This window comes from Prionailurus viverrinus, chromosome D1 (assembly GCF_022837055.1).
Source record: "Prionailurus viverrinus isolate Anna chromosome D1, UM_Priviv_1.0, whole genome shotgun sequence".
NCBI classification, from domain to species: domain Eukaryota; kingdom Metazoa; phylum Chordata; class Mammalia; order Carnivora; family Felidae; genus Prionailurus; species Prionailurus viverrinus.
In genome coordinates, this window is record NC_062570.1 from 94678302 (window position 1) to 94691420 (window position 13119).

A 13119-nucleotide genomic window follows, 5' to 3' on the forward strand; every position below is an offset into this window, starting at 1 on the left:
TCCTCCCACTATCTCTCTCTCTCAAAAGTAAATATTTAAATTTTTTTTTTTAATCCAGCGGAAATCCTACCAGAGGGTCCCTCAATTTGGCCCATTTTCCATTTTGAACATTTGGCCCAACCAAACTGGAACACTTTTCTTCACTTCTGTCTATCCATCCCATGCCACTGTAAGAAACTCTTTGTTTACTGGAGCTGTTTTATGTTCTTGGTATTGTGACAGCCTATTTAAAAGAAATGGAACTTGTGTCCTGTGTAGGAGTATTTTGCTCTTGCCTTTAAAAGGCCTGTACTCAGCCTGTCAGAGAAAGAAAACCCAATCTCATTTCCATCTAATATATACTGCAGAAACATTACTCTGATATGAACCAGAGCTTGAAAATGGAGAAGCAATTGTTGTTGCTAATCAGCACAAATATCACACAGAGACAATTGCTTTTTTTTTTCTGTGCAAACAATGTGCTCACCCATTAAATTCAGGTGCACTATTGACACAAACTGATAAGAAGCTGTTCTTAGCCCCAGATGCCTCAGAAATGCTGACTTGTGTCTCCAAGGACCACAGTTACTATCTACTTCTCTCTGAACCAAGAAAGACGTGGGAAATGAAAGCAGCTACTACTTACAAAGTACATAGTAATTGCCAACATTTATTGAGTACTTATTATGTATCAGGCACCATGAAAGGTGCTTGACGTATTTCTTTTTTCCTTCTTAGAACAAACTTAAGATTTGTATACTATTATGTCGATTTTCTTAAACAACTTACCCAAATTCACACTATTAAAAACGGCAGTAGAGGGACTCCAATCTAGTCCATTTAGCTGACAAACATTGTATCTTCTCTCTACATATGAGACTGCTCAGAACAAGCTAAAAATAGCCAGCCCATGCACCCACTCAATCATTTATTCCATAGATATTTATTGAGCCCTTAATGTAAGCCAAACATTATTCTGGAAAATCAGGATATATCACTGAAAAAGAATATAAAAACCTCTCCTATTATGATGCCCACATTATAGAGAAGGGACATAAAGAGTAAATAGACCATACCCACGTAGTTTTTAAAAAAGTAATATACAGCATGTTAGAAAGTGATAAGTGTTATGGGGAGGAGTGCGGGGAAGCAGAGTAAGGGGGATGGGATATGTGGAGCATGTATGTGGTGGGTGGGGCTGGACACAATTTTAAGTTGAGTGGTCAAACTATCAAGGTAACACTTAAGCAAATATTTGAAGGTAAGGAAGTTTGACAGATGGAAATTGCAGGAAAAGTGTTTGCAAGAAGGGGAACAATTCATGCAAAGACAATAAGGCAGGAGAGTGTCTTGCATAATTGAAGAACAAAAACAGCAAGGAAGCAGATATGTCTGAAGGAGAATGAGTAAAGTGGTGAATAGCTGGAGTTGAGCTTGGAGAAGTAATGTGGGCTAATGGGAAGAATTTGACTTTTATTCTGCATAAGATGGGAGCCATCGGAAGTTCTGGGCAAACAAATGACATCATCTGACTTACTTTTAGAGAGAATCACTCTGGCTACTATATTAAAAACAGAGTGTAGGGGAAAACAGTGGGAATAGGGACACCTGTGAGAAGGCTCACACAGGGTGATAGCAAGTGATAAATCCTGAATATATTGTGAAGGTAGAGCAAATAAAATTTCCACTGAGATCAGATGTAGAGTTTGGGAGGAAAAAAAAAGTGAGGGGCAGGCACCTGGGTGGCTCAACTGGTTAAGCATCCGACTTCAGCTCAGGTCATGATCTTGCAGTTCGTGAGATTGAGCCCCGCATTGGGCTCTGTGCTGACAGCTCAGAGCCTGGGGCCTACTTCAGAATCTGTGTCTCCCTGTCTCTCTCTGCCCCTCCCCCACTCACACTCTCTTTCTCTCTTTCTCAAAAACAAATAAACATTAAAAATTTTTTTAAAGTGAAATCCAGGATTATCCAAGATATTTGATCTCCAAAACTACAAGGCTAGAGTTTTCATAATTAAGTTCATAAAGCCTAGAGATGGAAGAGAATTTGAGAGGAAGATCAGAATTTCAGTTTTAGAAACATTAAGATTGAGATATCCATTACACATCCAACTGGTGGTGTTGAGCAGGAAGCTATACCTATCAGCCTGGATTTCAGGATCTTGGCCTGGTCTGGAGGTGTCAATCTGGCAGACTGTGGCACTAGACTGGAGACCAGATGGGATCACCAAGGGAGTGAGTAGAGATGAAGAAAACAATAGGACTAAGGGCTGCACTCCACAGCCCTTAAACAGCCCACAAAACAACTCTAAGGGGTTCAGAAAATGAGGATGAACCCGCAAAGGAGGGTCGAAGAGAAATAACAAGTGAGATAGGAGGAAAGCAAAGAAAATAATGTTCTGAAAGCTAAATGATGAGGGTGTGTCAAGGAGCAGGGAGACCACCATGCCTAGAGTAGTAAGTGCCTCTCTAAGTCAAATGTGATGAAGACTGAGAAGAATCCATTAGCTTTAGTATCATCAAGATCTTGACAAGGACGTTGTCACTGAAGAGGATGGAAAGCCTGAGGTAGAAAATTTTACAGAGAAAAGGAGAAGGAGAATCAGAAGCAGAGAGAATAGACAATGGTTTTAAGGACACAGAATACAAATGGAAGAGAAGAAATAGTTATAAAACTTGTGGGGGAGGGGTGCCAGGCTGGCTCAGATGGAAGAGCATGGGAGTCTTGATCTGGTGAGGTTCAAGCCCCATGCGGAGAGCAGAGACTAATTAAAAAAAAAAAAAAAAAAAAAAAAAAAACAACTGGTGAGGGAAACAGCCTAAGATTTTTTTTTCTTCAACAGGGGGAAAATAGCAGCATGTTTGACTACTGATAGAAATGGTCCAGCACAGAGGAAAAGGTCTCCTACATTGGAAAGAGAGGGCATAATTGCTTGATACCTTTTGAGTAGGCAGAAGGGGATAGAATCTAGTGAGCAAATAGGTATTGATTTTTAGTTAGGGATGTGGATAGCTCAACTACAGAAACAAGAGTCATATTTTGGTTGAGTCCACAGGTGGGATGGATGTGGGTGGAAAATTATCTTCTGATTGCTTCAATTTTTTCAGTGAAGTTAGAAGCAAAGTCATACACAAAGAACAGAGTAAGAAAGTAAGAGAGTGAGTCACTAACAGTATATGGTATGGCTGCAGAGGACCTTTCAGGACACACTTAAAATATGTGGTCATGAGTTTAAAGTGGGACCAAGCAGTATGATCCAGAAGTTTTGTTCCAGGCACAGTCGACCGCATGGGCATATCACTGGGGACGGGATGAGTTGGGTTTAGTCAAAATGTTTCTCTTGTCAAAAAAAAATTAATGAGAAACAGTCAAGGGAATTCAAGATGAATGCAAAAACAAAGTGATTATAATGACTGACCATGAAATTTAAGTCAGGAGGGAACACCACAGAATAAAAGGGAATGTGCAAAATTTATGGAGATTTAAAGATCTAGAGAAAAAGAGAGACTGGGGTTCCTTCTAGGTCTTCTGAAAGCTCAGAATTCCTCTCATCTCTTGATGTTAGATCTGGGGTGGAGGGTCATGCGTTTATGATACTTAGTAGGCAAGGCCTTATAATTTGAAACAGCATCTACCTCTGTACATATTCTCCCCAGTTCTCACAGATCTAAGGTTCAGGAGATATGGAAGTTCCTTTTTTCTCTCACCTTGAACCCAGGTTAGAGGTTAGAGGGTCTAAGGATTGGCAACTCTCTCTCTAGAAATAGAATGCAATCTATAGAAGTCTATGTGAGCAAGAAGAGTGTGTGTGTGTGTGTGCGCGCGCACGCATGTGTGGATTCATTGACAACACTAAACCAGAAAATATATTCCCAAAAGACTACTCTTCTATTCCTTAAGTGAAAAGGAATTGAGTGATAGGAGAGACTTTCTCCAAGAAGACTAAAAGGTAGCAGTTTTTAGCCTTCTAGCCAAAAGTAGCTGATAATGACGAATCTCTCCCCCGCTCCCTACACGACTTTGATACTCCATAGAGCCTCCTGGAATGCACAGGATGCTGACAGCAATGGCTTATGTTCCCGTAAACCTCTTTCTTATTCTTCCTTCTCATTCAGAAGGGGAGTGGGAGAATGGCCTTCAAACAAGGTTAGTATTTCTTTCCTCTATGCCAGAATTCTGCCACTTACCATATTATTAGTCAATTCTGGATATTGAAAGATTATTTATAATTTCATTGTAAATATATAATTTATATTCCCATAATTCCATATCCTAATGTGCAAGAGACTATAATCACACTATTTGACCTCTTTACATGTCCCTTACTAATACAAAGATTACATTTAACCCATTGTCTATTTTCTTGATAAGAACACCAAAGAATTTCCTCTACTTTCCCCACTCAAAGTCCAAATAAACTGCACTTTTATAATCCCTCTGGATCTTCAGTCCCTTTCCATCCCTCAGCTGTCACTAGAAAACCCTTTCAACGTTTTCTGTAACTTGAATTTGCCATACAACAATCTTAGTAATTTAATTCTCTTAGCTTAGACAATAACCCCCCTTCCTGGAAGTTTATGATAATGCAGGAGACACTAGTGCTTCTAGAATTTTGGCCTCGTAAAAACACCATAGCCATTGGTGGGTACTGACAATTCAGAGTCAGTAGAGTGGAGAAAGGACTCTTTTTGAACCCCCTAGATATGGATACAAAACTCACCTTTTTTGTGTTCAAAAAAGACAGAGATAGTAGGATATAAGAAGCACCGTACAAATTTTAACATTTTGTATAAAAGTTAAATTATCTTTTCTTTTTTGAGTCAGAAGCCGTGATATATAGGGAATCCACCCACTTTCCTCCTACATTTTCTAACCAGCTGCCAATACTGAAATGGTTGTCTTCCCTGTCCTTACCTTTACTGAATTTGCTAATTTTCCTGAGTCTCATTTTGTCTCAAAAGCAAAACAGATTATATATAAACATAATATGTGTGTGTGAAAGAGACAGAGAGACAGAGAGAGAGACAGTTAAAAATGTCCTGCTTCTTCCAGGGCTGCTCCCCAGGTAATCAGGAGATCTGGAACTCTGTCTAGGCTGTATCTGAAGGCAATTTGATGGGCATGGACATGTGTATGTCAGTATGTGTCTGTGTATGTCTGAAAGTCATGGAACAGAATAAGACTCCAAGCCTTGGAAGAAAGAAGGCCTAAAACATAAGATTCCATTTGCAGTACAGGTAAGGGTCAAGGACTAATAATTCAATTCGAAGAAAGGGGCTGACCCTACAGAACAGACCTGATGGAGTAAACAGCTTCAGTGAGCAGATGATGAAATAATTCCCAAGCACAAGTGGATACAGGATTACAAGTATACCCAAAGGTGGTGGAAGGGATGCTCAGTGTGCTCAGCCAGGAAGAAGAAAGGCACACCGTTGTGAGCCTAGTTACACAAGGACTGTTGATCACACCAGATGTGTCCCAGACTCTCTGCACGTCCCAAACAATGCCCGTCACAAGTGCAGAAACACCAGATCCTTCTGACTACTGGTGAGGAATAACAAGATTGCCTTCCTAGCCCTAAGAGAGAAACAAAATGATCTTTTTCCATCATTTGGAATAATGTGAAAACTGACTTAAAAGGTTTTTCTTTTAAACATTACCACTGGTGTGATATAAATACATATGGTACTCATGGCACAAGTTGCAGAATGGTGTTGCAGAGAATGTTCCTTTTCTGAAATGCATCCTCCATCGAGCTGTCACTCATGTGGCAAAAGACAACTGCAAGTGGTTTCCTAAGCAGGGTTCATGGCAGGGCTCTTGGACTGGTGGGCCACTGACTTCCTAGTGCCGCCTATTTTCTTGTGGCTGAGTGAAACCCAGAGGAAGTGACAGGGGCAGAAGTCACAAAAGGATTCAACTGAATGTTTTTTCTTCCTGTATCCCAGAATTGTAGCATGCAACTGTACAAAGGTCAAAAGTGATCTTTGCTATGTATTTTCTCAGACCAAGCAGGGCTCATGGAAGCCAGAGACTGGAAGTAGCCTCATCTGGTTTTCTCGGTGTGCCTAATGAATATCACTATGTCCTACACATGCCGTGAAATGAAAAAAGATGTGACACACAGAACTAATTAATAAGAGGGAATCTGGAAGGTACATCCATTCAGAAAGGATGGATCTTAGCATCTAATAGCAGGTGGTATGACCATGTAGAAAGGAAATAGGATGTATAATAATTTAATCTGGGTTTACATTCCAGATTCTACCAGCTAGGGGAAGTTTGGCTTATTTAACCCTCCTGAGTTTCTGTTTTCTCATCTATAAAATGGATACAGCCACCCTCCTTCCTGGAAGCTTATGGTAGGGTTAAAAACTAATTGCTTGGCACTATCAGTGTGTAGTAAGTGTTGGACAAATGTTATTTCCATTCCCTGCCCTTAGTTCACTGTGACCATGGCTATATGTGAATACAATTTCCTCACTTAGAAGCCCGAAAGATCCTTCAAATGGAACCAAAGCTCTAAACTCAGGGTTTCCCATATTAAGAAATAGGCTTTTAACATCATCTCGGTCTTTTGATTATCATGTCAACTACTGTTTCCTTCTATTTAAATTGGACGTTTCTAGGTCTCAATGAAATCAGCTCCTTCTCTATGAAACATTAATCACTTACATCCTCACCCTCCAATCAATTATTCCTTCCCCTTATGCATAGCCCATGCCTTTGCCTGTGTACATTTGGTTTCTGATACCATCTTGCTCTGCACTAATGTTATTTACATGCCTGTATGCATTAGGCATTGTAGGTTTCTAAATGGTCTTTTCTGATTGCTCTTTGAACTACTGCTCCCCTTCCACTTCTATGCCTGATAACAATCATTTATACTTACTACAACTTCCTATATTCTAGGGAGTGTTCTAAGTGTTTGACTTGAAAGGTACAACTTAATCCTCACAATGATTCAAGGAAATGGATAGTATTATGGGTTTTCTGACTTTTACAGATGAGGTTCTTAGAGGTTAAGGTGATTGTATATGGCCACAGAGCTATAGTTGTGGAGTCAGCATTTGAACTCAGGTTGCTTCCAGAAGCCAACCCCGTAACCACTATTCTGGTGATACAGCATGTTGAGTCAGAACACAAGCCCATCTCTTCTCCTCTCTGTCAGTCTGCAGGTGAGACTGCACAGGTAGAGTGACAGCACAGGAACACGAGTGCACAGCAGAGAACGTGTCTTTCAGAACTGAGTGCATTGGCAGAAGTATTTAAACTAAACTGTCATGTTCCCTCCCACACACAGCGTGAGGATTTGAGTCACCCTTTAGGAGCAGCAGCATGAAGCTGCAGGGAAACTGCCTCTTGCAGCACTGATTGGAATGGCAGTTCCCGGCCCAAATCTGCATCTCACCACAAATCAAGGTAGATACCGTCTGTGCTGAGAGACAAATGATGTCAAACATCTGCTGAAAAACATGTGTACAAATTGTAACAAGCCAAGCTTACAAACAAGCACAGGAGATGTGCATCTTGATGGTGGGAGCCCTACGGGTCTCAACTGGGTTTTTTTCTGATAGTAAGGAAGTTCTTCCGTGACATATCATCTAGGCAAGGTGACTGGGATGCACAGAGAGGGGACGACCACAAGGGCAGCCCGGGAAGGCATCTTTACCGAGTCCCAGGGACTATGTGCTATGGCAAGTGGTTTATACATGTTATTTTTTAAATCTCTCTCTCTAATACACATGTGTACATATATTCTACATATAATAGGAATAATCTTTTAAGATTTTCTTTGAATATATTGAGTTACCAAGGCAAGAGATTTTCCTATATAACACATTATAATTTACCCACTACTCCAAAGAAATCTAATAAATGACTCAGTGATTACCGGACCCTCAGGAACACAAGCCACAGACCCCTGTGCAGCTGTCATGGTAGAGGCATGGAAGAGTGCCAACACCACCACAAGCTCACCTGTCATTTTTTTTTTCCAAAAAAAAAAAATTTATATATATATATATATATATATATATATATATATATATATACATACATATATATATAAAATCAGTTTTACTTTTGAGAAAAATTAGGCTCAGAAAGCTAACATCTTTGCCAAAGGTACAGGTAAGGTGGGCAGAACTAGAAAAAGATTCAGACTCAAGTTCTCCTTGACTCTAACTTGTTCTCTTCCTACCTTACTCCAATCTCAAACAATGACCTTCATAAAAGCTTATTATATTTTCATTTATTCATTGGACAAATATGCACCTAATATGCACCATCACTATTCTAGGAGCTGGTGATCCAACAGAATATAAAACAGACATATTCCTTATCCTCATAGAGAGGGGGAAAACAAAACAGAATAGCTTGTAATTAAGTGGTGAATAAAATTAAGTGGTGAAGAAAAATAAAGCAAACTCTGGTGCAGAGAGTATAAAAGGGCATTGTATTTTCAATAAGGCTGTCACGGAAGGCCCCCACCCAATAGGGCAGCATTGAGCACAGAGTGGAAGGATGCACTTCTAAAAGTATATATAAGCCATGCCAATTTGAGCATGATAAGAAGCATTTTATGCACAAGAAGCAGCAAATGCAAAGAGCCTAAGAGGGAATATATTTCAAATGTCTGAATTTGTTCTGTTACAGTAAGAACAAAGGGGCTACTGAACCTCAATCACAATAAGGAAGGAAAAGGGTCTACAGTGCTATGATGCTATCACACTTCTAGAAAGAGACTAGAGCAGGCCATCAGTGATTTTAAATAGAAGAAAGAATGGTCGTTAAATATTATACCTTTCCAAATGGAAGAAAGGAGGCCCTGCTTGGGTCCTGAATAAATGACAGAGATACAAGAAAATCTGGGACAGAATTTGGTTCTTTGTTCAGACAGACTGGAGACATCAGACTTAGAGACATACCCTTTTTTGGGGATGCAAGGAAAGGGAGAGACAGAGGGAGAGACTGAGAGACTGAGGCAAAGGAAAAGACAGAGAATGTCAGACAGAATGTTAATTTGTGTTGTGGGTAACAAATGACAGAAGGAAGAAAGGAGGCAGTGAAGAGGAGAGGGGGAGCAGGAAGCAGAGAGGAGCGGATGAGAAGGTAGGGGAAAGAAAAGGAAGGAAAGACATAGAAAACATGGTAAGATGAAGACCTGTTAAATTGTTGTTAAGCCTAGAAAGGAGAAGAAATAAGAATATATGTCAGAGATGGACTTCCATACTATACCTCACAGTGCTTCCAAGTGTCTTCTGTAATTGGGAATAATGACAGCACCTACCTCAAAGTACTGCAAATATGAAATAAGATAACTGTAGTAACATAAATAAATGGACTAAGGCTGAGGAAATTAACTCCGGTATGGGGCTGGCTCCTAGCATGAAAAAAGGGTAGAATGCTAATTCATATTTCATCCAGGATAAATCTGGTACTGAAAGTGGTCAATCCAATAGTTTACACGCAACATAGCAAAAGTGTGTCTATTCAACTGATCTGTCTATTCAAACCAAGATCCAAGTTAGTAGCTAAGAATTATGTAGGAAAGCATATATGGGAAATAAGATTCAATTTCTTGAAGAAAGATTAAAATTACAAAATCAAAAAAGTTATTAAGATTTTGCCGAGGAAAGCTAGGGTTTAGGTTGAACTTTAGTCCCAGCTGAAGAAACCAAGGCATAAACCCAGCCACATTTCTTGGCCGAACACAGAATAGTCAGGGTAGACTCACTTGCCATATTGACTTTTAGGAATTTTTCAGATACTTTCTAGATAATATCTTCATGTGGTACTGAGGCTCCCTGTGTTCCCCTAGCCCTGACTAAATGGACTGCAGGATTTGGTACTAGAAAATACATGGTGAAGCTTATCCATGATTATGGCTGAACTAGTAGGAAGACCTCGATTGATTTTTATTTTATTCTATTTTTTAAAGGTTATTTATTTGAGGGGGGCACATGAATGGTGGAGGGGCAGAGAGAGGGGTAAGAGAGAGAATCCCAGACAGGCTCTGTGCTATCAGCATGGAGCCTGAGGTAGGGCTTGAACCCATAAACTGTGAGATCATGATCTGAGCCGAAACCAAGAGTCTGACACTTAACCAACTGAGACACCCAGGTGCCCCACATTTATTTTTTTAACAGTAAAAATGAACAGAGCAAGTTTTCAGGGAGGTACTAAGTACCCTGTTTCTGGAAATCTCATACAGAAACTTTAGAGGCCATGTTATGACTTTGTTAACTTAATATTTGTTAAGTAGAATGTAGAGTGTGGGATGGTAAGCCATGATTCAATAAAGACTCTAAGGGAAGTTGAAATAAATAAGCTTATTACTTATAGGTCCTGGAAAAAGTACACCTCGAGAGGCCATACAGGGAGGTCAAAACAGAGTGCAGAGAAAGAAAGCAATAGCTCTGGGACACATAACTTTATTAGGGTCTATGGGTAGAGTGCTTTGGGGTTTCCAGATTAAGTCCAGATTGCTCAATTCAAATCAAAAGAGTGGTATTTTGTTAAGCTCCATGGGAGTCTTATGGAGTGCACAAGGAGAAAGCTCTGGGAGGCAAGTTAGACTGATCACAAGAGCTATTGGGGAATTCATATCCGTAAAGTACATGTGCTTGTGACTCTGCAGGCTGTTATCTACGGAAAGTACTTGCATGAGGGGGCTGGTGTTAATTTCAGGCCCTCAAAGGCCACTTGGCCAACAAAATGGATGCCAATGTAGCAATTCCACGGAGTGGCTTAAACTCTCAACAAGTCACCTCTTTAGCAGGCCATTGCAAACATTCATACAGGAAGGAGTTCTAGTAGACTTCTGAGATAATACCTTCTAACTCTGGATAATGAGCTGAATAGTAGCCTTCAAAGTTACCAGACCTTATTTTCTAAAATCTGTGACTACTTTCTTATATGGTGACCTTCTGCAGATGTAATTAAGTTACGAATCTTGACATGAGATTAGCCTATATAATCTGAGTAGGCCCTAAATACTATCACATGTATCCTTATAAGAAGACACAAGAATATCAGATATACAGAGAGAAGCAGACAGATGTGAAAAATGAGCAGATAGACCAGCCATAGATCAGAAAAGGTCAAAAGCCAACAGCCACCAGAAGCTGGAAGAACTCAGAAATGGATTTTCCCCACAGGGAGCAGAGCCCTGCTTACATCTTGATTTTGGAATTTTGGCCTCAAGAACTATGAAAGAATACATTTCTGCTGGTTTAAGTCATTCAGCTTGTGACTAACAAGCTTTATCTAACTAAAGATTGAGTAGTCAAATCCCATTTATGTTTTCCTATTTTCTGTATGTCCTCAAAAATATCTTAATTAAAAATGTTCTTCAGTCCAGCTGCCAGTAGATGGTCAAAGGAAATACATTTAACAGAATGAAAAACCCAAAGAGTTGGTAATTATGTAATCAGATAGATTACATGAGGTATTCAAACGACACTGCTTTCTCAATTTCCTCACAAAATATGCAGGTGTCTATGGGGACTAAGTTCTCCTTAAGCAAATACTATTCAGACTCCAAAGATCTAGCAATGTATTGAGCAAATGATATAATGTTCGAGGCAGTAGCAACACAATACATCTCTGAAAAACAACAGGAGCCTTTAAATGTTTTTACCAAAAACAAAAAAAAAACAAAAAAAAAACATGATCAAAAGTGGATTATTAAGTGATAAGTAACTAAAGGGGGATGATGGGGGGGTAGAGGAGAAGGGGAGCCAGAGGGTCAGATGAAAAATCATGGTGACTTAGACTCTGCAGCTGGTATGAGAGATCCATCTTCATTCTTCAACTCACCTAGTGTATATTTTCTGGGCTCATCAGTGGGAAACTGCAGCCAAGTTTTAGATAAAGACATTTCAATTAAGTCTACTATTACTTTTATGCAGAACTGGAGACAGTAAATGGATTCAAGCAGCAATGGAAATTAGCTGTTACCAGAAAGCCACTTTCCTGACTTCCTTGGAATTTTTAATTCTGTGATTTATACTTTGCTAGACCACACTTTTGATCCCCAAATATTGTGTATGTGTTTCCAAATATACGTGTATCTCCCATTACAATGGTTTTCATTTGTTGAAAACATACAACATCTGGACGTGTGATGCATGTCGTATCATATTTGGGACCAGATTTAAACAAATATTCACTAACCTTTTAAAAATCCATGAAGAAGCTATTAAATAGTTATTTGGTTTTTCTAGCTAGTCTTCAAAGTTAACAGATAAGCAGTTTGAAAGAGGAAATGCTGTTGAAAAATGGAAAATAATGATACAGAATAAGAAGGTCTGGACTTAGTTGTGTCCCTAACTAGTAGTATGGAACATACTTGGAAATGCCATGAACCTCTCTGATTACCCATTTCTTCATCTCATAAAGGAAAATAATGGACTAGCACCTCTAAAATTATTTCGACATCTAAAATTTCATGAAAATATTACTTACTCGTTTTCCACAAACTCAAAGCCTATCCCTTCCCTTTCCCTTACCCACAATCTACGACTCACCTATTCATGCCATTTTCCTATTTTCATTACAAGGGCCTATTACTTTTTGAATGGCTTCTTTGAAATGAATAAATAAAGTCAATTCAAATCACAAGGTTAGCATCTTTAAATTTTTCTTCTTTACAGTAAATTGAGTGTAGGATTTTTCATGCACTAGACACATCTCCCTCCTCATATGAAGAAACCCTTTTATGTTTTGTGGTCTCTCAAGCATTCAAAAACCATTCATTCCAAGTAGGGCTGTTTTGGCTTGTTTCATATTTCCACGAATATACAGTTATTCTAGAAGGCTTTGATTTCATTTGCAGGGATTTCCAGATATATTCAGCAACACTCAATAATGTCTTTTCCTGGGAGGATATTTAGAGTAAAGATGTAAAGACCAATGTCTCTTATAAAGATTCATTTCTCTCAGATTATTTCCCACATGAGAATAACAGCATAATTCTCATAGGACAACATTCTATCCTTTAATACAATTTTGCTGCTTCTCCTCATGTGTGGAAGATGGCCAATTAACTGATATGCATGTCAAAGAATAGTGGTGAAATTCTGAACTCAGAGACAAAACAACAGCCTTATTCTTTTACATACCTTATTTGTGAAT